The sequence below is a fragment of the Taudactylus pleione genome, unplaced genomic scaffold, assembly GCF_031769625.1.
Source record: "Taudactylus pleione unplaced genomic scaffold, aTauple2 ptg000551l, whole genome shotgun sequence".
In the NCBI taxonomy this organism is placed as follows: domain Eukaryota; kingdom Metazoa; phylum Chordata; class Amphibia; order Anura; family Myobatrachidae; genus Taudactylus; species Taudactylus pleione.
Window position 1 is genome coordinate 1,662,544 of NW_028284953.1, and position 27,539 is coordinate 1,690,082.

The following is a 27,539-nucleotide window of genomic DNA, read 5'->3' on the forward strand; positions in this document are numbered from 1 at the left end:
GTTAGTACTCTGTGTTGTGGCCGCAGCAACCCCGGTTCGAAAACGGGTCACAGCATTTTGATTTTGTTTCACAATCATCCAATTTTTCACAATACTGAATCTTAAGAAAATTTCAGAAAGTAAGCAGATTCTTTGAAGGTGCTTGCACTATTTGTGTTTAATGCTTATTATAAAGCTATCTTAACATGCTTTGAATAATTTAATTGTGAATTATTGTACTAAAGGACTTGGGATTTTGACATAAATTCTGGAATTCAGGAAAGAAGAATGTTTGGGCTCTGTCTGAGTAAGTTCATCACATTTTTTAAAGATCTTTTAGCAGTCACAAGGATTATTTTACCTAAAACGTTTTTGGGAAACAATCCCTGCAGATAGTGTACAGTCAATTACCAAAATGTGATTCTGTATATACTTCAATAACCATAAAATTCTGAAAACAGGCTCAAAAACAGGAAAGACACTTCAATTACTACAAGACACCTGGGACAGTGGGCAATGGATAACTTGTCTGACTATTGATCTGTAGATTGTAGGTTCTACTCCTACCTGGCACGCTTAAATTGCCGTGATCGTATAGTGGTTAGTACTCTGCGTTGTGGCCGCAGCAACCCCGGTTCGAATCCGGGTCACGGCATTTTGATTTTGTTTCTCAATCATCCATTTTTTCACAATACTGAATCTTAAGAAAATTTCAGAAAGTAAGCAGATTCTTTGAAGGTGCTTGCACTATTTGTGTTTAATGCTTATTTTAAAGCTATCTTAACATGCTTTGAATAATTTAATTGTGAATTATTGTACTAAAGTACTGGGAATTTGACATAAATTCTAGAATTCAGGAAAGAAGAATGTTTGGGCTTCCTTCTGAGTAAGTTCATCACATTTTTGAAATATCTTTTAGCAGTCACAATTATTATTTTACCTAAAACGTTTTTGGGAAACAATCCCTGCAGATAGTCTACAGTCAATTTCCAAAATGTGATTCTGTATATACTTCAATAACCATAAAACTCTGAAAATAGGCTCAAAAACAGGAAAGACACTTCAATTACTACAAAACACGTGGGCCAGTGGCGCAATGGATAACGCGTCTGACTATGGATCAGAAGATTGTAGGTTCGACTCCTACCTGGCTTGCTTATATTGCCGTGATCGTATAGTGGTTAGTACTCTGCGTTGTGGCCGCAGCAACCCCGGTTCGAATCCGGGTCACGGCATTTTTATTTTGTTTCTCAATCATCCATTTTTTCACAATACTGAATCTTAAAAAAATTTCAGAAAGTAAGCAGATTCTTTGAAGGTGCTTGCACTATTTGTGTTTAATGCTTATTATAAAGCTATCTTAACATGCTTTGAATAATTTAATTGTGAATTATTGTACTAAAGTACTGGGAATTTGACATAAATTCTAGAATTCAGGAAAGAAGAATGTTTGGGCTTCCTTCTGAGTAAGTTCATCACATTTTTGAAATATCTTTTAGCAGTCACAATTATTATTTTACCTAAAACGCTTTTGGGAAACAATCCCTGCAGATAGTCTACAGTCAATTTCCAAAATGTGATTCTGTCTATACTTCAATAACCATAAAACTCTGAAAATAGGCTCAAAAACAGGAAAGACACTTCAATTACTACAAAACACGTGGGCCAGTGGCGCAATGGATAACGCGTCTGACTACGGATCAGAAGATTGTAGGTTCGACTCCTACCTGGCTCGCTTATATTGCCTGATCGCATAGTGGTAAGTACTCTGCGTTGTGGCCTCAGCAACCCCGGTTCGAAAACAGGTCACAACATTTTGATTTTGTTTCTCAATCATCCATTTTTTCACAATACTGAATCTTAAGAAAATTTCAGAAAGTAAGCAGATTCTTTGAAGGTGCTTGCACTATTTGTGTTTAATGCTTATTATAAAGCTATCTTAACATGCTTTGAATAATTTCATTGTGAATTATTGTACTAAAGGACTGGGAATTTGACATAAATTCTGGAATTCAGGAAAGAAGAATGTTTGGGCTCTGTCTGAGTAAGTTCATCACATTTTTTAAAGATCTTTTAGCAGTCACAAGGATTATTTTACCTAAAACGTTTTTGGGAAACAATCCCTGCAGATAGTGTACAGTCAATTTCCAAAATGTGATTCTGTATATACTTCAATAACCATAAAACTCCAAAACTGGCTCAAAAACAGGAAAGACACTTCAATTACTACCGGGCACCTGGGCCAGTGGCGCAATGGATAACGTGTCTGACTACGGATCATAAGTTTGTAGGTTCGACTCCTACCTGGCTCGCTTAAATTGACATGATCGTATAGTGGTTAGTACTCTGAGTTGTAGCCGCAGCAACCCCGGTTCGAAAACGGGTCACAGCATTTTGATTTTGGTTCACAATCATCCATTTTTTCACAATACTGAATCTTAAGAAAATTTCAGAAAGTAAGCAGATTCTTTGAAGGTGCTTACACTATTTGTGTTTAATGCTTATTATAAAGCTATCTTAACATGCTTTGAATAATTTAATTGTGAATTATTGTACTAAAGTACTTGGAATTTGACATAAATTCTAGAATTCAGAAAAGAAGAATGTTTGGGCTCTGTCAGAGTAAGTTCATCACATTTTTTAAAGATCTTTTAGCAGTCACAAGGATTATTTTACCTAAAACGTTTTTGGGAAACAATCCCTGCAGATAGTGTACAGTCAATTTCCAAAATGTGATTCTGTATATACTTCAATAACCATAAAATTCTGAAAACAGGCTCAAAAACAGGAAAGACACTTCAATTACTACAAGACACACGGGACAGTGGGCAATGGATAACGTGTCTGACTATGGATCTGTAGATTGTAGGTTCTACTCCTACCTGGCTCACTTAAATTGCCATGAACATATAGTGGTTAGTACTCTGCGTTGTGGCCGCTTCAACCCCGGTTCGAATCCGTGTCACGGCATTTTGATTTTGTTTCTCAATCATCCATTTTTTCACAATACTGAATCTTAAGAAAATTTCAGAAAGTAAGCAGATTCTTTGAAGGTGCTTGCACTATTTGTGTTTAATGCTTATTATAAAGCTATCTTAACATGCTTTGAATAAGTTAATTGTGAATAACTTTACTAAAGGACTAGGAATTTGACATAAATTCTATTATTCAGGAAAGAAGAATGTTTGGGCTCTGTCTGAGTAAGTTCATTACATTTTTGAAAGATCTTTCAACAGTCACAAGGATTACTGTACCTAAAACATTTTTGGGAAACAATCCCTGCAGATAGTGTACAGTCAATTTCCAAAATGTGATTCTGTATATACTTCAATGACCATAAAACTTTAAAACAGGCTCAAAAACAGGAAAGACTCTTCAATTGCTACAAGACACCTGGGACAGTGGGCAATGGATAACGCGTCTGACTATAGATCAGAAGATTGTAGGTTCGACTCCTACCTAGCTCACTTAAATTGTCATGATCGTATAGATGTTAGTACTCTGCGTTGTGGCCGCAGCAACCCCGGTTCGAATCCGGGTCACGGCATTTTGATTTTGTTTCTCAATCATCCATTTTTTCACAAAACTGAATCTTAAGAAAATTTCAGAAAGTAAGCAGATTCTTTGAAGGTGCTTGCACTATTTGTGTTTAATGCTTATTATAAAGCTATCTTAACATGCTTTGAATAATTTAATTATGAATTATTTTACTAAAGGACTAGGAATTTGACATAAATTCTAGAATTCAGGAAAGAAGAATGTTTGGGCTCTGTCTGAGTAAGTTCATTACATTTTTGAAAGATCTTTTAGCAGTCACAAGGATTATTGTACCTAAAACGTTTTTGGGAAACAATCCCTGCAGATAGTGTACAGTCAATTTCCAAAATGTGATTCTGTATATACTTCAAAACCAATAAAACTTTAAAACAGGCTCAAAAACAGGAAAGACTCTTCAATTGCTACAAGACACCTGGGACAGTGGGCAATAGATAACACGTCTGACTATAGATCAGAAGATTGTAGGTTCGACTCCTACCTGGCTTGCTTAAATTGCCGTGATCGTATAGTGGTTACTACTCTGCGTTGTGGCCGCAGCAACCCCGGTTTGAAAACGGGTCACAGCATTTTGATTTTGTTTCACAATCATCCAATTTTTCACAATACTGAATCTTAAGAAAATTTCAGAAAGTAAGCAGATTCTTTGAAGGTGCTTGCACTATTTGTGTTTAATGCTTATTATAAAGCTATCTTAACATGCTTTGAATAATTTAATTGTGAATTATTGTACTAAAGGACTTGGGATTTTGACATAAATTCTGGAATTCAGGAAAGAAGAATGTTTGGGCTCTGTCTGAGTAAGTTCATCACATTTTTTAAAGATCTTTTAGCAGTCACAAGGATTATTTTACCTAAAACGTTTTTGGGAAACAATCCCTGCAGATAGTGTACAGTCAATTACCAAAATGTGATTCTGTATATACTTCAATAACCATAAAATTCTGAAAACAGGCTCAAAAACAGGAAAGACACTTCAATTACTACAAGACACCTGGGACAGTGGGCAATGGCTAACTTGTCTGACTATGGATCTGTAGATTGTAGGTTCTACTCCTACCTGGCACGCTTAAATTGCCGTGATCGTATAGTGGTTAGTACTCTGCGTTGTGGCCGCAGCAACCCCGGTTCGAATCCAAGTCACGGCATTTTGATTTTGTTTCTCAATCATCCATTTTTTCACAATACTGAATCTTAAGAAAATTTCAGAAAGTAAGCAGATTCTTTGAAGGTGCTTGCACTATTTGTGTTTAATGCTTATTATAAAGCTATCTTAACATGCTTTGAATAATTTAATTGTGAATTATTGTACTAAAGTACTGGGAATTTGACAAAAATTCTAGAATTCAGGAAAGAAGAATGTTTGGGCTCTGTCTCAGTAAGCTCATTACATTTTTTAAAGATCTTTTAGCAGTCACAAGGATTATTGTACCTAAAACATTTTTGGGAAACAATTCCTGCAGATAGTGTACAGTCAATTTCCAAAATGTGATTCTGTATATACTTCAATAACCATAAAACTTTAAAACAGGCTCAAAAACAGGAAAGACTCTACAATTGCTACAAGACACCTGGGACAGTGGGCAATGGATAACGCGTCTGACTATAGATCAGAAGATTGTACGTTCGACTCCTACCTGGCTCGCTTAAATTGCCGTGATTGTATAGTAGTTAGTACTCTGCGTTGTGGCTGCAGCAACCCCATTTCGAAAACGGTTCACAGCATTTTGATTTTGTTTCACAATCATCCATTTTTTCACAATACTGAATCTTAAGAAAATTTCAGAAAGTAAGCAGATTCTTTGAAGGTGCTTGCACTATTTGTGTTTAATGCTTATTATAAAGCTATCTTAACATGCTTTAAATAATTTAATTGTGAATTATTGTACTAAAGGACTGGGAATTTGACATAAATTCTGGAATTCAGGAAAGAAGAATGTTTGGGCTCTGTCTGAGTAAGTTCATCACATTTTTTAAAGATCTTTTAGCAGTCACAAGGATTATTTTACCTAAAACGTTTTTGGGAAGCAATCCCTGCAGATAGTGTACAGTCAATTTCCAAAATGTGATTCTGTATATACTTCAATAACCATAAAACTCTGAAAAAAGGCTCAAAAACAGGAAAGACGCTTCAATTACTACAAAACACATGGGCCAGTGGCGCAATGGATAACGCGTCTGACTACGGATCAGAAGATTGTAGGTTCGACTCCTACCTGGCTCGCTTAAATTACCATGATTGTATAGTAGTCAGTACTCTGCGTTGTGGCTGCAGAAACCCCATTTCGAAAACGGGTCACAGCATTTTGATTTTGTTTCACAATCATCCATTTTTTCACAATACTGAATCTTAAGAAAATTTCAGAAAGTAAGCAGATTCTTTGAAGGTGCTTGCACTATTTGTGTTTAATGCTTATTATAAAGCTATCTTAACATGCTTTGAATAATTTAATTGTGAATTATTGTACTAAAGGACTGGGAATTTGACATAAATTCTGGAATTCAGGAAAGAAGAATGTTTGGGCTCTGTCTGAGTAAGCTCATTACATTTTTTAAAGATCTTGTAGCAGTCACAAGGATTATTTTACCTAAAACGTTTTTGGGAAACAAGCCCTGCAGATAGTGTACAGTCAATTTCCAAAATGTGATTCTGTATATACTTCAATAACCAAAAAACTCCAAAACTGGCTCAAAAACAGGAAAGACACTTCAATTACTACAGGGCACCTGGGCCAGTGGCGCAATGGATAATGTGTCTGACTACGGATCATAAGTTTGTAGGTTCGACTCCTACCTGGCTCGCTTAAATTGACGTGATCGTATAGTGGTTAGTACTCTGCGTTGTGGCCGCAGCAACCCTGGTTCGAAAACGGGTCACAGCATTTTGATTTTGTTTCACAATCATCCATTTTTTCACAATACTGAATCTTAAGAAAATTTCAGAAAGTAAGCAGATTCTTTGAAGGTGCTTGCACTATTTGTGTTTAATGCTTATTATAAAGCTATCTTAACATGCTTTGAATAATTTAGTTGTGAATTATTGTACTAAAGGACTGGGAATTTGACATAAATTCTGGAATTCAGGAAAGAAGAATGTTTGGGCTCTGTCTGAGTTAGTTCATCCTCATTTTTTAAAGATCTTTTAGCAGTCACAAGGATTATTTTACCTAAAACGTTTTTGGGAAACAATCCCTGCAGATAGTGTACAGTCAATTTCCAAAATGTGATTCTGTATATACTTCAATAACCATAAAATTCTGAAAACAGGCTCAAAAACAGGAAAGACACTTCAATTACTACAAGACACCCGGGACAGTGGGCAATGGCTAACGTGTCTGACTATGGATCTGTAGATTGTAGGTTCTACTCCTACCTGGCTCACTAAAATTGCCGTCATCGTATAGTGGTTGGTACTCTGTGTTGTGGCCGCAGCAACCCCGGTTTGAATCCGGGTCACGGCATTTTGATTTTGTTTCTAAATCATCCATTTTTTCACAATACTGAATCTTAAGAAAATTTCAGAAAGTAAGCAGATTCTTTGAAGGTGCTTGCACTATTTGTGTTTAATGCTTATTATAAAGCTATCTTAACATGCTTTGAATAATTTAATTGTGAATTATTGTACTAAAGGACTGGGAATTTGACATAAATTCTGGAATTCAGGAAAGAAGAATGTTTGGGCTCTGTCTGAGTAAGTTCATCACATTTTTTAAAGATCTTTTAGCAGTCACAAGGATTATTTTACCTAAATCGTTTTTGGGAAGCAATCCCTGCAGATAGTGTACAGTCAATTTCCAAAATGTGATTCTGTATATACTTCAATAACCATAAAACTCTGAAAAAAGGCTCAAAAACAGGAAAGACACTTCAATTACTACAAAACACGTGGGCCAGTGGCGCAATGGATAACGCGTCTGACTACGGATCAGAAGATTGTAGGTTCGAATCCTACCTGGCTCGCTTAAATTGCCGTGATTGTATAGTAGTTAGTACTCTGCGTTGTGGCTGCAGCAACCCCATTTCGAAAACGGGTCACAGCATTTTGATTTTGTTTCACAATCATCCATTTTTTCACAATACTGAATCTTAAGAAAATTTCAGAAAGTAAGCAGATTCTTTGAAGGTGCTTGCACTATTTGTGTTTAATGCTTATTATAAAGCTATCTTAACATGCTTTGAATAATTTAATTGTGAATTATTGTACTAAAGGACTGGGAATTTGACATAAATTCTGGAATTCAGGAAAGAAGAATGTTTGGGCTCTGTCTGAGTAAGATCATCACATTTTTTAAAGATCTTTTAGCAGTCACAAGGATTATTTTACCTAAAACGTTTTTGGGAAACAATCCCTGCAGATAGTGTACAGTCAATTACCAAAATGTGATTCTGTATATACTTCAATAACCATAAAATTCTGAAAACAGGCTCAAAAACAGGAAAGACACTTCAATTACTACAAGACCCCCGGGACAGTGGGCAATGGATAACGTGTCTGACTATGGATCTGTAGATTGTAGGTTCGACTCCTACCTGGCTCGCTTAAATTGCCGTGATCGTATAGTGGTTAGTACTCTGCGCTGTGGCCGCAGCAACCCCGGTTCGAATCTGGGTCACGGCATTTTGATTTTGTTTCTCAATCATCCATTTTTTCACAATACTGAATCTTAAGAAAATTTCAGAAAGTAAGCAGATTCTTTGAAGGTGCTTGCACTATTTGTGTTTAATGCTTATTATAAAGCTATCTTAACATGCTGGGAATTTGACATAAATACTGGAATTCAGGAAAGAAGAATGTTTGGGCTCTGTCTGAGTAAGTTCATCACATTTTTTAAAGATCTTTTAGCAGTCACAAGGATTATTTTACCTAAAACGTTTTTGGGAAGCAATCCCTGCAGATAGTGTACAGTCAATTTCCAAAATGTGATTCTGTATATACTTCAATAACCATAAAACTCTGAAAAAATGCTCAAAAACAGGAAAGACACTTCAATTACTACAAAACACGTGGGCCAGTGGCGCAATGGATAACGCGTCTGATTACGGATCAGAAGATTGTAGGTTCGACTCCTACCTGGCTCACTTAAATTGCCGTGATTGTATAGTAGTTAGTACTCTGCGTTGTGGCCGCAGCAACCCCATTTCGAAAACGGGTTACAGAGTTTTGATTTTGTTTCACAATCATCCATTTTTTCACAATACTGAATCTTAAGAAAATTTCAGAAAATAAGCAGATTCTTTGAAGGTGCTTGCACTATTTGTGTTTAATGCTTATTATAAAGCTATCTTAACATGCTTTGAATAATTTAATTGTGAATTATTGTACTAAAGGACTGGGAATTTGACATAAATTCTGGAATTCAGGAAAGAAGAATGTTTGGGCTCTGTCTGAGTAAGTTCATCACATTTTTTAAAGATCTTTTAGCAGTCACAAGGATTATTTTACCTAAAACGTTTTTGGGAAACAATCCCTGCAGATAGTGTACAGTCAATTTCCAAAATGTGATTCTGTATATACTTCAATAACCATAAAACTCCAAAACTGGCTCAAAAACAGGAAAGACACTTCAATTACTACAGGGCACCTGGGCCAGTGGCGCAATGGATAACGTGTCTGACTACGGATCATAAGTTTGTAGGTTCGACTCCTACCTGGCTCGCTTAAATTGACATGATCGTATAGTGGTTAGTACTCTGAGTTGTGGCCGCAGCAACCCCGGTTCGAAACGGGTCACAGCATTTTGATTTTGGTTCACAATCATCCATTTTTTCACAATACTGAATCTTAAGAAAATTTCAGAAAGTAAGCAGATTCTTTGAAGGTGCTTACACTATTTGTGTTTAATGCTTATTATAAAGCTATCTTAACATGCTTTGAATAATTTAATTGTGAATTATTGTACTAAAGTACTTGGAATTTGACATAAATTCTAAAATTCAGAAAAGAAGAATGTTTGGGCTCTGTCAGAGTAAGTTCATCACATTTTTTAAAGATCTTTTAGCAGTCACAAGGATTATTTTACCTAAAACGTTTTTGGGAAACAATCCCTGCAGATAGTGTACAGTCAATTTCCAAAATGTGATTCTGTATATACTTCAATAACCATAAAATTCTGAAAACAGGCTCAAAAACAGGAAAGACACTTCAATTGCTACAAGACACACGGGACAGTGGGCAATGGATAACGTGTCTGACTATGGATCTGTAGATTGTAGGTTCGACTCCTACCTGGCTCACTTAAATTGCCATGATCATATAGTGGTTAGTACTCTGCGTTGTGGCCGCTTCAACCCCGGTTCGAATCCGTGTCACGGCATTTTGATTTTGTTTCTCAATCATCCATTTTTTCACAATACTGAATCTTAAGAAAATTTCAGAAAGTAAGCAGATTCTTTGAAGGTGCTTGCACTATTTGTGTTTAATGCTTATTATAAAGCTATCTTAACATGCTTTGAATAAGTTAATTGTGAATAACTGTACTAAAGGACTAGGAATTTGACATAAATTCTATTATTCAGGAAAGAAGAATGTTTGGGCTCTGTCTGAGTAAGTTCATTACATTTTTGAAAGATCTTTCAACAGTCACAAGGATTACTGTACCTAAAACATTTTTGGGAAACAATCCCTGCAGATAATGTACAGTCAATTTCCAAAATGTGATTCTGTATATACTTCAATGACCATAAAACTTTAAAACAGGCTCAAAAACAGGAAAGACTCTTCAATTGCTACAAGACACCTGGGACAGTGGGCAATGGATAACGCATCTGACTATAGATCAGAAGATTGTAGGTTCGACTCCTACCTAGCTCACTTAAATTGTCATGATCGTATAGATGTTAGTACTCTGCGTTGTGGCCGCAGCAACCCCGGTTCGAATCCAGGTCACGGCATTTTGATTTTGTTTCTCAATCATCCATTTTTTCACAATACTGAATCTTAAGAAAATTTCAGAAAGTAAGCACATTCTTTGAAGGTGCTTGCACTATTTGTGTTTAATGCTTATTATAAAGCTATCTTAACATGCTTTGAATAATTTAATTATGAATTATTTTACTAAAGGACTAGGAATTTGACATAAATTCTAGAATTCAGGAAAGAAGAATGTTTGGGCTCTGTCTGAGTAAGTTCATTACATTTTTGAAAGATCTTTTAGCAGTCACAAGGATTATTGTACCTAAAACGTTTTTGGGAAACAATCCCTGCAGATAGTGTACAGTCAATTTCCAAAATGTGATTCTGTATATACTTCAAAACCAATAAAACTTTAAAACAGGCTCAAAAACAGAAAAGACTCTTCAATTGCTACAAGACACCTGGGACAGTGGGCAATAGATAACACGTCTGACTATAGATCAGAAGATTGTAGGTTCGACTCCTACCTGGCTCGCTTAAATTGCCGTGATTGTATAGTAGTTAGTACTCTGCGTTGTGGCTGCAACAATCCCATTTCGAAAACGGGTCACAGCATTTTGATTTTGTTTCACAATCATCCATTTTTTTACAATACTGAATCTTTAGAAAATTTCAGAAAGTAAGCAGATTCTTTGAAGGTGCTTGCACTATTTGTGTTTAATGCTTATTATAAAGCTATCTTAACATGCTTTGAATAATTTAATTGTGAATTATTGTACTAAAGGACTGGGAATTTGACATAAATTCTGGAATTCAGGAAAGAAGAATGTTTGGGCTCTGTCTGAGTAAGTTCATCACATTTTTTAATGATCTTTTAGCAGTCACAAGGATTATTTTACCTAAAACGTTTTTGGGAAGCAATCCCTGCAGATAGTGTACAGTCAATTTCCAAAATGTGATTCTGTATATACTTCAATAACCATAAAACTTCAAAACAGGCTCAAAAACAGGAAAGACTCTTCAATTGCTATAAGACACCTTGGACACTGGTCAATGGATAACGCGTCTGACTATAGATCAGAAGATTGTAGGTTCGACTCCTACCTGGCTCGCTTATATTGCTGTGATCGTATAGTGGTTAGTACTCTGCGTTGTGGCCGCAGCAACCCCGGTTCGAATCTGGGTCACGGCATTTTGATTTTGTTTCTCAATCATCCATTTTTTCACAATACTGAATCTTAAGAAAATTTCAGAAAGTAAGCAGATTCTTTGAAGGTGCTTGCACTATTTGTGTTTAATGCTTATTATAAAGCTATCTTAACATGCTTTGAATAATTTAATTGTGAATTATTGTACTAAAGTACTGGGAATTTGACATAAATTCTAGAATTCAGGAAAGAAGAATGTTTGGGCTTCTTTCTGAGTAAGTTCATCACATTTTTGAAATATCTTTTAGCAGTCACAATTATTATTTTACCTAAAACGTTTTTGGGAAACAATCCCTGCAGATAGTCTACAGTCAATTTCCAAAATGTGATTCTGTATATACTTCAATAACCATAAAACTCTGAAAATAGGCTCAAAAACAGGAAAGACACTTCAATTACTACAAAACACGTGGGCCAGTGGCGCAATGGATAACGCGTCTGACTACGGATCAGAAGATTGTAGGTTCGACTCCTACCTGGCTCGCTTATATTGCCTGATCGCATAGTGGTAAGTACTCTGCGTTGTGGCCTCAGCAACCCCGGTTCGAAAACAGGTCACAACATTTTGATTTTGTTTCTCAATCATCCATTTTTTCACAATACTGAATCTTAAGAAAATTTCAGAAAGTAAGCAGATTCTTTGAAGGTGCTTGCACTATTTGTGTTTAATGCTTATTATAAAGCTATCTTAACATGCTTTGAATAATTTCATTGTGAATTATTGTACTAAAGGACTGGGAATTTGACATAAATTCTGGAATTCAGGAAAGAAGAATGTTTGGGCTCTGTCTGAGTAAGTTCATCACATTTTTTAAAGATCTTTTAGCAGTCACAAGGATTATTTTACCTAAAACGTTTTTGGGAAACAATCCCTGCAGATAGTGTACAGTCAATTTCCAAAATGTGATTCTGTATATACTTCAATAACCATAAAACTCCAAAACTGGCTCAAAAACAGGAAAGACACTTCAATTACTACCGGGCACCTGGGCCAGTGGCGCAATGGATAACGTGTCTGACTACGGATCATAAGTTTGTAGGTTCGACTCCTACCTGGCTCGCTTAAATTGACATGATCGTATAGTGGTTAGTACTCTGAGTTGTAGCCGCAGCAACCCCGGTTCGAAAACGGGTCACAGCATTTTGATTTTGGTTCACAATCATCCATTTTTTCACAATACTGAATCTTAAGAAAATTTCAGAAAGTAAGCAGATTCTTTGAAGGTGCTTACACTATTTGTGTTTAATGCTTATTATAAAGCTATCTTAACATGCTTTGAATAATTTAATTGTGAATTATTGTACTAAAGTACTTGGAATTTGACATAAATTCTAGAATTCAGAAAAGAAGAATGTTTGGGCTCTGTCAGAGTAAGTTCATCACATTTTTTAAAGATCTTTTAGCAGTCACAAGGATTATTTTACCTAAAACGTTTTTGGGAAACAATCCCTGCAGATAGTGTACAGTCAATTTCCAAAATGTGATTCTGTATATACTTCAATAACCATAAAATTCTGAAAACAGGCTCAAAAACAGGAAAGACACTTCAATTACTACAAGACACACGGGACAGTGGGCAATGGATAACGTGTCTGACTATGGATCTGTAGATTGTAGGTTCTACTCCTACCTGGCTCACTTAAATTGCCATGAACATATAGTGGTTAGTACTCTGCGTTGTGGCCGCTTCAACCCCGGTTCGAATCCGTGTCACGGCATTTTGATTTTGTTTCTCAATCATCCATTTTTTCACAATACTGAATCTTAAGAAAATTTCAGAAAGTAAGCAGATTCTTTGAAGGTGCTTGCACTATTTGTGTTTAATGCTTATTATAAAGCTATCTTAACATGCTTTGAATAAGTTAATTGTGAATAACTTTACTAAAGGACTAGGAATTTGACATAAATTCTATTATTCAGGAAAGAAGAATGTTTGGGCTCTGTCTGAGTAAGTTCATTACATTTTTGAAAGATCTTTCAACAGTCACAAGGATTACTGTACCTAAAACATTTTTGGGAAACAATCCCTGCAGATAGTGTACAGTCAATTTCCAAAATGTGATTCTGTATATACTTCAATGACCATAAAACTTTAAAACAGGCTCAAAAACAGGAAAGACTCTTCAATTGCTACAAGACACCTGGGACAGTGGGCAATGGATAACGCGTCTGACTATAGATCAGAAGATTGTAGGTTCGACTCCTACCTAGCTCACTTAAATTGTCATGATCGTATAGATGTTAGTACTCTGCGTTGTGGCCGCAGCAACCCCGGTTCGAATCCGGGTCACGGCATTTTGATTTTGTTTCTCAATCATCCATTTTTTCACAAAACTGAATCTTAAGAAAATTTCAGAAAGTAAGCAGATTCTTTGAAGGTGCTTGCACTATTTGTGTTTAATGCTTATTATAAAGCTATCTTAACATGCTTTGAATAATTTAATTATGAATTATTTTACTAAAGGACTAGGAATTTGACATAAATTCTAGAATTCAGGAAAGAAGAATGTTTGGGCTCTGTCTGAGTAAGTTCATTACATTTTTGAAAGATCTTTTAGCAGTCACAAGGATTATTGTACCTAAAACGTTTTTGGGAAACAATCCCTGCAGATAGTGTACAGTCAATTTCCAAAATGTGATTCTGTATATACTTCAAAACCAATAAAACTTTAAAACAGGCTCAAAAACAGGAAAGACTCTTCAATTGCTACAAGACACCTGGGACAGTGGGCAATAGATAACACGTCTGACTATAGATCAGAAGATTGTAGGTTCGACTCCTACCTGGCTTGCTTAAATTGCCGTGATCGTATAGTGGTTACTACTCTGCGTTGTGGCCGCAGCAACCCCGGTTTGAAAACGGGTCACAGCATTTTGATTTTGTTTCACAATCATCCAATTTTTCACAATACTGAATCTTAAGAAAATTTCAGAAAGTAAGCAGATTCTTTGAAGGTGCTTGCACTATTTGTGTTTAATGCTTATTATAAAGCTATCTTAACATGCTTTGAATAATTTAATTGTGAATTATTGTACTAAAGGACTTGGGATTTTGACATAAATTCTGGAATTCAGGAAAGAAGAATGTTTGGGCTCTGTCTGAGTAAGTTCATCACATTTTTTAAAGATCTTTTAGCAGTCACAAGGATTATTTTACCTAAAACGTTTTTGGGAAACAATCCCTGCAGATAGTGTACAGTCAATTACCAAAATGTGATTCTGTATATACTTCAATAACCATAAAATTCTGAAAACAGGCTCAAAAACAGGAAAGACACTTCAATTACTACAAGACACCTGGGACAGTGGGCAATGGCTAACTTGTCTGACTATGGATCTGTAGATTGTAGGTTCTACTCCTACCTGGCACGCTTAAATTGCCGTGATCGTATAGTGGTTAGTACTCTGCGTTGTGGCCGCAGCAACCCCGGTTCGAATCCAAGTCACGGCATTTTGATTTTGTTTCTCAATCATCCATTTTTTCACAATACTGAATCTTAAGAAAATTTCAGAAAGTAAGCAGATTCTTTGAAGGTGCTTGCACTATTTGTGTTTAATGCTTATTATAAAGCTATCTTAACATGCTTTGAATAATTTAATTGTGAATTATTGTACTAAAGTACTGGGAATTTGACATAAATTCTAGAATTCAGGAAAGAAGAATGTTTGGGCTTCCTTCTGAGTAAGTTCATCACATTTTTGAAATATCTTTTAGCAGTCACAATTATTATTTTACCTAAAACGTTTTTGGGAAACAATCCCTGCAGATAGTCTACAGTCAATTTCCAAAATGTGATTCTGTATATACTTCAATAACCATAAAACTCTGAAAATAGGCTCAAAAACAGGAAAGACACTTCAATTACTACAAAACACGTGGGCCAGTGGCGCAATGGATAACGCGTCTGACTACGGATCAGAAGATTGTACGTTTGACTCCTACCTGGCTCGCTTATATTGCCGTGATCGTATAGTGGTTAGTACTCTGCGTTGTGGCCGCAGCAACCCCGGTTCGAATCCGGGTTACGGCATTTTGATTTTGTTTCTCAATCATCCATTTTTTCACAATACTGAATCTTAAGAAAATTTCAGAAAGTAAGCAGATTCTTTGAAGGTGCTTGCACTATTTGTGTTTAATGCTTATTATAAAGCTATCTTAACATGCTTTGAATAATTTAATTGTGAATTATTGTACTAAAGTACTGGGAATTTGACATAAATTCTAGAATTCAGGAAACAAGAATGTTTGGGCTTCCTTCTCAGTAAGTTCATCACATTTTTGAAATATCTTTTAGCAGTCACAATTATTATTTTACCTAAAACGTTTTTGGGAAACAATCCCTGCAGATAGTCTACAGTCAATTTCCAAAATGTGATTCTGTATATACTTCAATAACCATAAAACTCTGAAAATAGGCTCAAAAACAGGAAAGACACTTCAATTACTACAAAACACGTGGGCCAGTGGCGCAATGGATAACGCGTCTGACTATGGATCAGAAGATTGTAGGTTCGACTCCTACCTGGCTTGCTTATATTGCCGTGATCGTATAGTGGTTAGTACTCTGCGTTGTGGCCGCAGCAACCCCGGTTCGAATCCGGGTCACGGCATTTTTATTTTGTTTCTCAATCATCCATTTTTTCACAATACTGAATCTTAAAAAAATTTCAGAAAGTAAGCAGATTCTTTGAAGGTGCTTGCACTATTTGTGTTTAATGCTTATTATAAAGCTATCTTAACATGCTTTGAATAATTTAATTGTGAATTATTGTACTAAAGTACTGGGAATTTGACATAAATTCTAGAATTCAGGAAAGAAGAATGTTTGGGCTTCCTTCTCAGTAAGTTCATCACATTTTTGAAATATCTTTTAGCAGTCACAATTATTATTTTACCTAAAACGTTTTTGGGAAACAATCCCTGCAGATAGTCTACAGTCAATTTCCAAAATGTGATTCTGTATATACTTCAATAACCATAAAACTCTGAAAATAGGCTCAAAAACAGGAAAGACACTTCAATTGCTACAAAACACGTGGGCCAGTGGCGCAATGGATAACGCGTCTGACTACGGATCAGAAGATTGTAGGTTCGACTCCTACCTGGCTCGCTTATATTGCCTGATCGCATAGTGGTAAGTACTCTGCGTTGTGGCCTCAGCAACCCCGGTTCGAAAACAGGTCACGACATTTTGATTTTGTTTCTCAATCATCCATTTTTTCACAATACTGAATCTTAAGAAAATTTCAGAAAGTAAGCAGATTCTTTGAAGGTGCTTGCACTATTTGTGTTTAATGCTTATTATAAAGCTATCTTAACATGCTTTGAATAATTTCATTGTGAATTATTTTACTAAAGGACTGGGAATTTGACATAAATTCTGGAATTCAGGAAAGAAGAATGTTTGTGCTCTGTCTGAGTAAGTTCATTACATTTTTGAAAGATCTTTTAGCAGTCAGAAGGATTATTGTACCTAAAACGTTTTTGGGAATCAATCCCTGCAGATAGTGTACAGTCAATTTCCAAAATGTGATTCTGTATATACTTCAATAACCATAAAACTTTAAAACAGGCTCAAAAACAGGAAAGAAACTTCAATTACTACAGGGCACCTGGGCCAGTGGCGCAATGGATAATGTGTCTGACTATGGATCATAAGTTTGTAGGTTCGACTCCTACCTGGCTCGCTTAAATTGCTGTGATCGTATAGTGGTTAGTACTCTGCGTTGTGGCCGCAGCAACCCCGGTTTCTAGTCCGGGTCACGGCATTTTGATTTTGTTTCTCAATCATCCATTTTTTCACAATACTGAATCTTAAGAAAATTTCAGAAAGTAAGCAGATTCTTTGAAGGTGCTTGCACTATTTGTGTTTAATTCTTATTATAAAGCTATCTTAACATGCTTTGAATAATTTAATTGTGAATTATTGTACTAAAGGACTGGGAATTTGACATAAATTCTAGAATTCAGGAAAGAAGAATGTTTGGGCTCTGTCAGAGTAAGTTCATCAAATTTTTTAAAGATCTTTTAGCAGTCACAAGGATTATTTTACCTAAAACGTTTTTGGGAAACAATCCCTGCAGATAGTGTACAGTCAATTTCCAAAATGTGATTCTGTATATACTTCAATAACCATAAAACTTCAAAACAGGCTCAAAAACAGGAAAGACTCTTCAATTGCTACAAGACACCTTGGACACTGGTCAATGGATAACGCGTCTGACTATAGATCAGAAGATTGTAGGTTCGACTCCTACCTGGCTCGCTTAAATTACCATGATTGTATAGTAGTTAGTACTCTGCGTTGTGGCTGCAGCAACCCCATTTCGAAAACGGGTCACAGCATTTTGATTTTGTTTCACAATCATCCATTTTTTCACAATACTGAATCTTAAGAAAATTTCAGAAAGTAAGCAGATTCTTTGAAGGTGCTTGCACTATTTGTGTTTAATGCTTATTATAAAGCTATCTTAACATGCTTTGAATAATTTAATTGTGAATTATTGTACTAAAGGACTGGGAATTTGACATAAATTCTGGAATTCAGGAAAGAAGAATGTTTGGGCTCTGTCTGAGAAAGTTCATCACATTTTTTAAATATCTTTTAGCAGTCACAAGGATTATTTTACCTAAAACGTTTTTGGGAAACAATCCCTGCAGATAGTGTACAGTCAATTTCCAAAATGTGATTCTGTATATACTTCAATAACCATAAAACTCCAAAACTGGCTCAAAAACAGGAAAGACACTTCAATTACTACAGGGCACCTGGGCCAGTGGCGCAATGGATAACGTGTCTGACTACGGATCATAAGTTTGTAGGTTCGACTCCTACCTGGCTCGCTTAAATTGACGTGATCGTATAGTGGTTAGTACTCTGCATTGTGGCCGCAGCAACCCCGGTTCGAAAAAGGGTCACAGCATTTTGATTTTGTTTCACAATCATCCATTTTTTCACAATACTGAATCTTAAGAAAATTTCAGAAAGTAAGCAGATTCTTTGAAGGTGCTTGCACTATTTGTGTTTAATGCTTATTATAAAGCTATCTTAACATGCTTTGAATAATTTAATTGTGAATTATTGTACTAAAGGACTGGGAATTTGACATAAATTCTGGAATTCAGGAAAGAAGAATGTTTGGGCTCTGTCTGAGTTATTTCATCCTCATTTTTTAAAGATCTTTTAGCAGTCACAAGGATTATTTTACCTAAAACGTTTTTGGGAAACAATCCCTGCAGATAGTGTACAGTCAATTACCAAAATGTGATTCTGTATATACTTCAATAACCATAAAACTCAGAAAATAGGCTCAAAAACTGGAAAGACACTTCAATAACTACAAAACACTTGGGCCAGTGGCGCAATGGGTAACGCGTCTGACTACGGATCAGAAGATTGTAGGTTCGACTCCTACCTGGCTCGCTTATATTGCCATGATCGTATGGTGGTTAGTACTCTGCGTTGTGGCCGCAGCAACTCCGGGTCACGGCATTTTTATTTTGTTTCTCAATCATCCATTTTTTCACAATACTGAATCTTAAGAAAATTTCAGAAAGTAAGCAGATTCTTTGAAGGTGCTTGCACTATTTGTGTTTAATGCTTATTATAAAGCTATCTTAACATGCTTTGAATAATTTAATTGTGAATTTTTGTACTAAAGGACTGGGAATTTGACATAAATTCTGGAATTCAGGAAAGAAGAATGTTTGGGCTCTGTCTGAGTAAGTTCATCAAATTTTTTAATGATCTTTTAGCAGTCACAAGGATTATTTTACCTAAAACGTTTTTGGGAAGCAATCCCTGCAGATAGTGTACAGTCAATTTCCAAAATGTGATTCTGTATATACTTCAATAACCATAAAACTCCAAAACTGGCTCAAAAACAGGAAAGACACTTCAATTACTACAGGGCACCTGGGCCAGTGGCGCAATGGATAACGTGTCTGACTACGGATCATAAGTTTGTAGGTTCGACTCCTACCTGGCTCGCTTAAATTGACGTGATCGTATAGTGGTTAGTACTCTGCGTTGTGGCCGCAGCAACCCCGGTTCGAAAACGGGTCACAGCATTTTGATTTTGTTTCACAATCATCCATTTTTTCACAATACTGAATCTTAAGAAAATTTCAGAAAGTAAGCAGATTCTTTGAAGGTGCTTGCACTATTTGTGTTTAATGCTTATTATAAAGCTATCTTAACATGCTTTGAATAATTTAATTGTGAATTATTGTACTAAAGGACTGGGAATTTGACATAAATTCTGGAATTCAGGAAAGAAGAATGTTTGGGCTCTGTCTGAGTTATTTCATCCTCATTTTTTAAAGATCTTTTAGCAGTCACAAGGATTATTTTACCTAAAACGTTTTTGGGAAACAATCCCTGCAGATAGTGTACAGTCAATTACCAAAATGTGATTCTGTATATACTTCAATAACCATAAAACTCAGAAAATAGGCTCAAAAACTGGAAAGACACTTCAATTACTACAAAACACGTGGGCCAGTGGCGCAATGGGTAACGTGTCTGACTACGGATCAGAAGATTGTAGGTTCGACTCCTACCTGGCTCGCTTATATTGCCATGATCGTATGGTGGTTAGTACTCTGCGTTGTGGCCGCAGCAACCCCGGTTCGAATCCGGGTCACGGCATTTTTATTTTGTTTCTCAATCATCCATTTTTTCACAATACTGAATATTAAGAAAATTTCAGAAAGTAAGCAGATTCTTTGAAGGTGCTTGCACTATTTGTGTTTAATGCTTATTATAAAGCTATCTTAACATGCTTTGAATAATTTAATTGTGAATTATTGTACTAAAGGACTGGGAATTTGACATAAATTCTGGAATTCAGGAAAGAAGAATGTTTGGGCTCTGTCTGAGTAAGTTCATCAAATTTTTTAATGATCTTTTAGCAGTCACAAGGATTATTTTACCTAAAACGTTTTTGGGAAGCAATCCCTGCAGATAGTGTACAGTCAATTTCCAAAATGTGATTCTGTATATACTTCAATAACCATAAAACTCTGAAAAAAGGCTCAAAAACAGGAAAGACACTTCAATTGCAACAAAACACGTGGGCCAGTGGCGCAATGGATAATGCGTCTGACTACGAATCAGAAGATTGTAGGTTCGACTCCTACCTGGCTCGCTTAAATTGACGTGATCGTATAGTGGTTAGTACTCTGCGTTGTGGCCGCAGCAACCCCGGTTCGAAAACGGGTCACAGCATTTTGATTTTGTTTCACAATCATCCATTTTTTCACAATACTGAATCTTAAGAAAATTTCAGAAAGTAAGCAGATTCTTTGAAGGTGCTTGCACTATTTGTGTTTAATGCTTATTATAAAGCTATCTTAACATGCTTTGAAAAATTTAATTGTGAATTATTGTACTAAAGGACTGGGAATTTGACATAAATTCTGGAATTCAGGAAAGAAGAATGTTTGGGCTCTGTCTGAGTAAGTTCATCACATTTTTTAAAGATCTTTTAGCAGTCACAAGGATTATTTTACCTAAAACGTTTTTGGGAAACAGTCCCTGCAGATAGTGTACAGTCAATTACCAAAATGTGATTCTGTATATACTTCAATAACCATAAAATTCTGAAAACAGGCTCAAAAACAGGAAAGACACTTCAATTACTACAAGACACCTGGGACATTGGGCAATGGATAACTTGTCTGACTATGGATCTGTAGATTGTAGGTTCTACTCCTACCTGGCACGCTTAAATTGCAGTGATCGTATAGTGGTTAGTACTCTGCGTTGTGGCCGCAGCAACCCCGGTTCGAATCCAAGTCACGGCATTTTGATTTTGTTTCTCAATCATCCATTTTTTCACAATACTGAATCTTAAGAAAATTTCAGAAAGTAAGCAGATTCTTTGAAGGTGCTTGCACTATTTGTGTTTAATGCTTATTATAAAGCTATCTTAACATGCTTTGAATAATTTAATTGTGAATTATTGTACTAAAGTACTGGGAATTTGACATAAATTCTAGAACTCAGGAAAGAAGAATGTTTGGGCTTCCTTCTGAGTAAGTTCATCACATTTTTGAAATATCTTTTAGCAGTCACAATTATTATTTTACCTAAAACGTTTTTGGGAAACAATCCCTGCAGATAGTCTACAGTCAATTTCCAAAATGTGATTCTGTATATACTTCAATAACCATAAAACTCTGAAAATAGGCTCAAAAACAGGAAAGACACTTCAATTACTACAAAACACGTGGGCCAGTGGCGCAATGGATAACGCGTCTGACTACGGATCAGAAGATTGTAGGTTTGACTCCTACCTGGCTCGCTTATATTGCTGTGATCGTATAGTGGTTAGTACTCTGCGTTGTGGCCGCAGCAACCCCGGTTCGAATCTGGGTCACGGCATTTTGATTTTGTTTCTCAATCATCCATTTTTTCACAATACTGAATCTTAAGAAAATTTCAGAAAGTAAGCAGATTCTTTGAAGGTGCTTGCACTATTTGTGTTTAATGCTTATTATAAAGCTATCTTAACATGCTTTGAATAATTTAATTGTGAATTATTGTACTAAAGTACTGGGAATTTGACATAAATTCTAGAATTCAGGAAAGAAGAATGTTTGGGCTTCTTTCTGAGTAAGTTCATCACATTTTTGAAATATCTTTTAGCAGTCACAATTATTATTTTACCTAAAACGTTTTTGGGAAACAATCCCTGCAGATAGTCTACAGTCAATTTCCAAAATGTGATTCTGTATATACTTCAATAACCATAAAACTCTGAAAATAGGCTCAAAAACAGGAAAGACACTTCAATTACTACAAAACACGTGGGCCAGTGGCGCAATGGATAACGCGTCTGACTACGGATCAGAAGATTGTAGGTTCGACTCCTACCTGGCTCGCTTATATTGCCTGATCGCATAGTGGTAAGTACTCTGCGTTGTGGCCGCAGCAACCTTGGTTCGAAAACAGGTCACGACATTTTGATTTTGTTTCTCAATCATCCATTTTTTCACAATACTGAATCTTAAGAAAATTTCAGAAAGTAAGCAGATTCTTTGAAGGTGCTTGCACTATTTGTGTTTAATGCTTATTATAAAGCTATCTTAACATGCTTTGAATAATTTCATTGTGAATTATTTTACTAAAGGACTGGGAATTTGACATAAATTCTGGAATTCAGGAAAGAAGAATGTTTGTGCTCTGTCTGAGTAAGTTCATTACATTTTTGAAAGATCTTTTAGCAGTCACAAGGATTATTGTACCTAAAACGTTTTTGGGAATCAATCCCTGCTGATAGTGTACAGTCAATTTCCAAAATGTGATTCTGTATATACTTCAATAACCATAAAACTTTAAAACAGGCTCAAAAACAGGAAAGAAACTTCAATTACTACAGGGCACCTGGGCCAGTGGCGCAATGGATAATGTGTCTGACTATGGATCATAAGTTTGTAGGTTCGACTCCTACCTGGCTCGCTTAAATTGCAGTGATCGTATAGTGGTTAGTACTCTGCGTTGTGGCCGCAGCAACCCCGGTTTCTAGTCCGGGTCACGGCATTTTGATTTTGTTTCTCAATCATCCATTTTTTCACAATACTGAATCTTAAGAAAATTTCAGAAAGTAAGCAGATTCTTTGAAGGTGCTTGCACTATTTGTGTTTAATTCTTATTATAAAGCTATCTTAACATGCTTTGAATAATTTAATTGTGAATTATTGTACTAAAGGACTGGGAATTTGACATAAATTCTAGAATTCAGGAAAGAAGAATGTTTGGGCTCTGTCAGAGTAAGTTCATCACATTTTTTAAAGATCTTTTAGCAGTCACAAGGATTATTTTACCTAAAACGTTTTTGGGAAACAATCCCTGCAGATAGTGTACAGTCAATTTCCAAAATGTGATTCTGTATATACTTCAATAACCATAAAACTTCAAAACAGGCTCAAAAACAGGAAAGACTCTTCAATTGCTATAAGACACCTTGGACACTGGTCAATGGATAACGCGTCTGACTATAGATCAGAAGATTGTAGGTTCGACTCCTACCTGGCTCGCTTAAATTACCATGATTGTATAGTAGTTAGTACTCTGCGTTGTGGCTGCAGCAACCCCATTTCGAAAACGGGTCACAGCATTTTGATTTTGTTTCACAATCATCCATTTTTTCACAATACTGAATCTTAAGAAAATTTCAGAAAGTAAGCAGATTCTTTGAAGGTGCTTGCACTATTTGTGTTTAATGCTTATTATAAAGCTATCTTAACATGCTTTGAATAATTTAATTGTGAATTATTGTACTAAAGGACTGGGAATTTGACATAAATTCTGGAATTCAGGAAAGAAGAATGTTTGGGCTCTGTCTGAGAAAGTTCATCACATTTTTTAAATATCTTTTAGCAGTCACAAGGATTATTTTACCTAAAACGTTTTTGGGAAACAATCCCTGCAGATAGTGTACAGTCAATTTCCAAAATGTGATTCTGTATATACTTCAATAACCATAAAACTCCAAAACTGGCTCAAAAACAGGAAAGACACTTCAATTACTACAGGGAACCTGGGCCAGTGGCGCAATGGAGAACGTGTCTGACTACGGATCATAAGTTTGTAGGTTCGACTCCTACCTGGCTCGCTTAAATTGATGTGATCGTATAGTGGTTAGTACTCTGCGTTGTGGCCGCAGCAACCCCGGTTCGAAAACGGGTCATAGCATTTTGATTTTGTTTCACAATCATCCATTTTTTCACAATACTGAATCTTAAGAAAATTTCAGAAAGTAAGCAGATTCTTTGAAGGTGCTTGCACTATTTGTGTTTAATGCTTATTATAAAGCTATCTTAACATGCTTTGAATAATTTAATTGTGAATTATTGTACTAAAGGACTGGGAATTTGACATAAATTCTGGAATTCAGGAAAGAAGAATGTTTGGGCTCTGTCTGAGTTATTTCATCCTCATTTTTTAAAGATCTTTTAGCAGTCACAAGGATTATTTTACCTAAAACGTTTTTGGGAAACAATCCCTGCAGATAGTGTACAGTCAATTACCAAAATGTGATTCTGTATATACTTCAATAACCATAAAACTCAGAAAATAGGCTCAAAAACAGGAAAGACACTTCAATTACTACAAAACATGTGGGCCAGTGGCACAATGGGTAACGCGTCTGACTACGGATCAGAAGATTGTAGGTTCGACTCCTACCTGGCTCGCTTATATTGCCGTGATCGTATGGTGGTTAGTACTCTGCGTTGTGGCTGCAGCAACCCTGGTTCGAATCCGGGTCACGGCATTTTTATTTTGTTTCTCAATCATCCATTTTTTCACAATACTGAATCTTAAGAAAATTTCAGAAAGTAAGCAGATTCTTTGAAGGTGCTTGCACTATTTGTGTTTAATGCTTATTATAAAGCTATCTTAACATGCTTTGAATAATTTAATTGTGAATTATTGTACTAAAGGACTGGGAATTTGACATAAATTCTGGAATTCAGGAAAGAAGAATGTTTGGGCTCTGTCTGAGTAAGTTCATCAAATTTTTTAATGATCTTTTAGCAGTCACAAGGATTATTTTACCTAAAACGTTTTTGGGAAGCAATCCCTGCAGATAGTGTACAGTCAATTTCCAAAATGTGATTCTGTATATACTTCAATAACCATAAAACTCTGAAAAAAGGCTCAAAAAGAGGAAAGACACTTCAATTGCTACAAAACACGTGGGCCAGTGGCGCAATGGATAATGCGTCTGACTACGAATCAGAAGATTGTAGGTTCGACTCCTACCTGGCTCGCTTAAATTGAAGTGATCGTATAGTGTTTAGTACTCTGCGTTGTGGCCGCAGCAACCCCGGTTCGAAAACGGGTCACAGCATTTTGATTTTGTTTCACAATCATCCATTTTTTCACAATACTGAATCTTAAGAAAATTTCAGAAAGTAAGCAGATTCTTTGAAGGTGCTTGCACTATTTGTGTTTAATGCTTATTATAAAGCTATCTTAACATGCTTTGAAAAATTTAATTGTGAATTATTGTACTAAAGGACTGGGAATTTGACATAAATTCTGGAATTCAGGAAAGAAGAATGTTTGGGCTCTGTCTGAGTAAGTTCATCACATTTTTTAAAGATCTTTTAGCAGTCACAAGGATTATTTTACCTAAAACGTTTTTGGGAAACAGTCCCTGCAGATAGTGTACAGTCAATTACCAAAATGTGATTCTGTATATACTTCAATAACCATAAAATTCTGAAAACAGGCTCAAAAACAGGAAAGACACTTCAATTACTACAAGACACCCGGGACAGTGGGCAATGGATAATGTGTCTGACTATGGATCTGTAGATTGTAGGTTCGTCTCCTACCTGGCTCGCTTAAATTGCCGTGATCGTATAGTGGTTAGTACTCTGCGTTGTGGCCGCTGCAACCCCGGTTCGAATCCGGGTCACGGCATTTTGATTTTGTTTCTCAATCATCCATTTTTTCACAATACTGAATCTTATGAAAATTTCAGAAAGTAAGCAGATTCTTTGAAGGTGCTTGCACTATTTGTGTTTAATGCTTATTATAAAGCTATCTTAACATGCTTTGAATTATTTAATTGTGAATTATTGTACTAAAGTACTTGGAAATTGACATAAATTCTAGAATTCAGAAAAGAAGAATGTTTGGGCTCTGTCAGAGTAAGTTCATCACATTTTTTAAAGATCATTTAGCAGTCACAAGGATTATTTTACCTAAAACGTTTTTGGGAAACAATCCCTGCAGATAGTGTACAGTCAATTTCCAAAATGTGATTCTGTATATACTTCAATAACCCTATAATTCTGAAAACAGGCTCAAAAACAGGAAAGACACTTCAATTACTACAAGACACACGGGACAGTGGGCAATGGATAACGTGTCTGACTATGGATCTGTAGATTGTAGGTTCTATTCCTACCTGGCTCACTTAAATTGCCGTGATCATATAGTGGTTAGTACTCTGCGTTGTGGCCGCAGCAACCCCGGTTCGAATCCGGGTCACGGCATTTTGATTTTGTTTCTCAATCATCCATTTTTTCACAATACTGAATCTTAAGAAAATTTCAGAAAGTAAGCAGATTCTTTGAAGGTGCTTGCACTATTTGTGTTTAATGCTTATTATAAAGCTATCTTAACATGCTTTGAATAATTTAATTGTGAATAATTTTACTAAAGGACTAGGAATTTGACATAAATTCTATTATTCAGGAAAGAAGAATGTTTGGGCTCTGTCTGAGTAAGTTCATTACATTTTTGAAAGATCTTTCAGCAGTCACAAGGATTATTGTACCTAAAACATTTTTGGGAAACAATCCCTGCAGATAGTGTACAGTCAATTTCCAAAATGTGATTCTGTATATACTTCAATAACCATAAAACTTTAAAACAGGCTCTAAAACAGGAAAGACTCTTCAATTGCTACAAGACACCTGGGACAGTGGGCAATGGATAACACGTCTGACTATAGATCAGAAGATTGTAGGTTCGACTCCTACCTAGCTCACTTAAATTGTCATGATCGTATAGAGGTTAGTACTCTGCGTTGTGGCCGCAGCAACCCCGGTTTGAATCCGGGTCACGGCATTTTGATTTTGTTTCTCAATCATCCTTTTTTTCACAATACTGAATCTTAAGAAAATTTCAGAAAGTAAGCACATTCTTTGAAGGTGCTTGCACTATTTGAGTTTAATGCTTATTATAAAGCTATCTTAACATGCTTTGAATAATTTAATTATGAATTATTTTACTAAAGGACTAGGAATTTGACATAAATTCTAGATTTCAGGAAAGAAGAATGTTTGGGCTCTGTCAGAGTAAGTTCATCACATTTTTTAAAGATCATTTAGCAGTCACAAGGATTATTTTACCTAAAACGTTTTTGGGAAACAATCCCTGCAGATAGTGTACAGTCAATTTCCAAAATGTGATTCTGT

The 27,539-nt window shown here is 35.9% G+C and overlaps 20 non-coding genes across 20 annotated transcripts; all 20 read left to right on the forward strand.

The window, feature by feature from the left end:
* Positions 1 to 562: 562 nt before the first annotated feature.
* On the forward strand, positions 563 to 634 carry TRNAH-GUG (transfer RNA histidin (anticodon GUG)). The gene has a single exon. It is a non-coding gene; the product is annotated as a tRNA-His (tRNA).
* Positions 635 to 1,061: 427 nt separating this feature from the next.
* Positions 1,062 to 1,134, forward strand: TRNAH-AUG (transfer RNA histidin (anticodon AUG)). Its single transcript has one exon. It is a non-coding gene; the product is annotated as a tRNA-His (tRNA).
* Positions 1,135 to 1,142: 8 nt separating this feature from the next.
* TRNAH-GUG (transfer RNA histidin (anticodon GUG)) lies at positions 1,143 to 1,214 on the forward strand. The gene has a single exon. It is a non-coding gene; the product is annotated as a tRNA-His (tRNA).
* A 427-nt stretch (positions 1,215 to 1,641) lies between these two features.
* On the forward strand, positions 1,642 to 1,714 carry TRNAR-ACG (transfer RNA arginine (anticodon ACG)). Its single transcript has one exon. It is a non-coding gene; the product is annotated as a tRNA-Arg (tRNA).
* A 3,971-nt stretch (positions 1,715 to 5,685) lies between these two features.
* TRNAR-ACG (transfer RNA arginine (anticodon ACG)) lies at positions 5,686 to 5,758 on the forward strand. Its single transcript has one exon. It is a non-coding gene; the product is annotated as a tRNA-Arg (tRNA).
* A 1,663-nt stretch (positions 5,759 to 7,421) lies between these two features.
* On the forward strand, positions 7,422 to 7,494 carry TRNAR-ACG (transfer RNA arginine (anticodon ACG)). The gene has a single exon. It is a non-coding gene; the product is annotated as a tRNA-Arg (tRNA).
* Positions 7,495 to 8,080: 586 nt separating this feature from the next.
* Positions 8,081 to 8,152, forward strand: TRNAH-GUG (transfer RNA histidin (anticodon GUG)). Its single transcript has one exon. It is a non-coding gene; the product is annotated as a tRNA-His (tRNA).
* Positions 8,153 to 8,540: 388 nt separating this feature from the next.
* Positions 8,541 to 8,613, forward strand: TRNAR-ACG (transfer RNA arginine (anticodon ACG)). Its single transcript has one exon. It is a non-coding gene; the product is annotated as a tRNA-Arg (tRNA).
* A 3,393-nt stretch (positions 8,614 to 12,006) lies between these two features.
* TRNAR-ACG (transfer RNA arginine (anticodon ACG)) lies at positions 12,007 to 12,079 on the forward strand. The gene has a single exon. It is a non-coding gene; the product is annotated as a tRNA-Arg (tRNA).
* Positions 12,080 to 15,555: 3,476 nt separating this feature from the next.
* TRNAH-GUG (transfer RNA histidin (anticodon GUG)) lies at positions 15,556 to 15,627 on the forward strand. Its single transcript has one exon. It is a non-coding gene; the product is annotated as a tRNA-His (tRNA).
* A 427-nt stretch (positions 15,628 to 16,054) lies between these two features.
* Positions 16,055 to 16,127, forward strand: TRNAH-AUG (transfer RNA histidin (anticodon AUG)). Its single transcript has one exon. It is a non-coding gene; the product is annotated as a tRNA-His (tRNA).
* Positions 16,128 to 16,135: 8 nt separating this feature from the next.
* On the forward strand, positions 16,136 to 16,207 carry TRNAH-GUG (transfer RNA histidin (anticodon GUG)). The gene has a single exon. It is a non-coding gene; the product is annotated as a tRNA-His (tRNA).
* A 427-nt stretch (positions 16,208 to 16,634) lies between these two features.
* On the forward strand, positions 16,635 to 16,707 carry TRNAR-ACG (transfer RNA arginine (anticodon ACG)). The gene has a single exon. It is a non-coding gene; the product is annotated as a tRNA-Arg (tRNA).
* A 2,240-nt stretch (positions 16,708 to 18,947) lies between these two features.
* On the forward strand, positions 18,948 to 19,020 carry TRNAR-ACG (transfer RNA arginine (anticodon ACG)). Its single transcript has one exon. It is a non-coding gene; the product is annotated as a tRNA-Arg (tRNA).
* A 1,074-nt stretch (positions 19,021 to 20,094) lies between these two features.
* On the forward strand, positions 20,095 to 20,167 carry TRNAR-ACG (transfer RNA arginine (anticodon ACG)). Its single transcript has one exon. It is a non-coding gene; the product is annotated as a tRNA-Arg (tRNA).
* A 506-nt stretch (positions 20,168 to 20,673) lies between these two features.
* TRNAR-ACG (transfer RNA arginine (anticodon ACG)) lies at positions 20,674 to 20,746 on the forward strand. The gene has a single exon. It is a non-coding gene; the product is annotated as a tRNA-Arg (tRNA).
* A 1,085-nt stretch (positions 20,747 to 21,831) lies between these two features.
* On the forward strand, positions 21,832 to 21,904 carry TRNAR-ACG (transfer RNA arginine (anticodon ACG)). Its single transcript has one exon. It is a non-coding gene; the product is annotated as a tRNA-Arg (tRNA).
* Positions 21,905 to 22,411: 507 nt separating this feature from the next.
* TRNAR-ACG (transfer RNA arginine (anticodon ACG)) lies at positions 22,412 to 22,484 on the forward strand. Its single transcript has one exon. It is a non-coding gene; the product is annotated as a tRNA-Arg (tRNA).
* Positions 22,485 to 24,724: 2,240 nt separating this feature from the next.
* TRNAR-ACG (transfer RNA arginine (anticodon ACG)) lies at positions 24,725 to 24,797 on the forward strand. Its single transcript has one exon. It is a non-coding gene; the product is annotated as a tRNA-Arg (tRNA).
* A 506-nt stretch (positions 24,798 to 25,303) lies between these two features.
* TRNAR-ACG (transfer RNA arginine (anticodon ACG)) lies at positions 25,304 to 25,376 on the forward strand. Its single transcript has one exon. It is a non-coding gene; the product is annotated as a tRNA-Arg (tRNA).
* Positions 25,377 to 27,539: the final 2,163 nt, after the last annotated feature.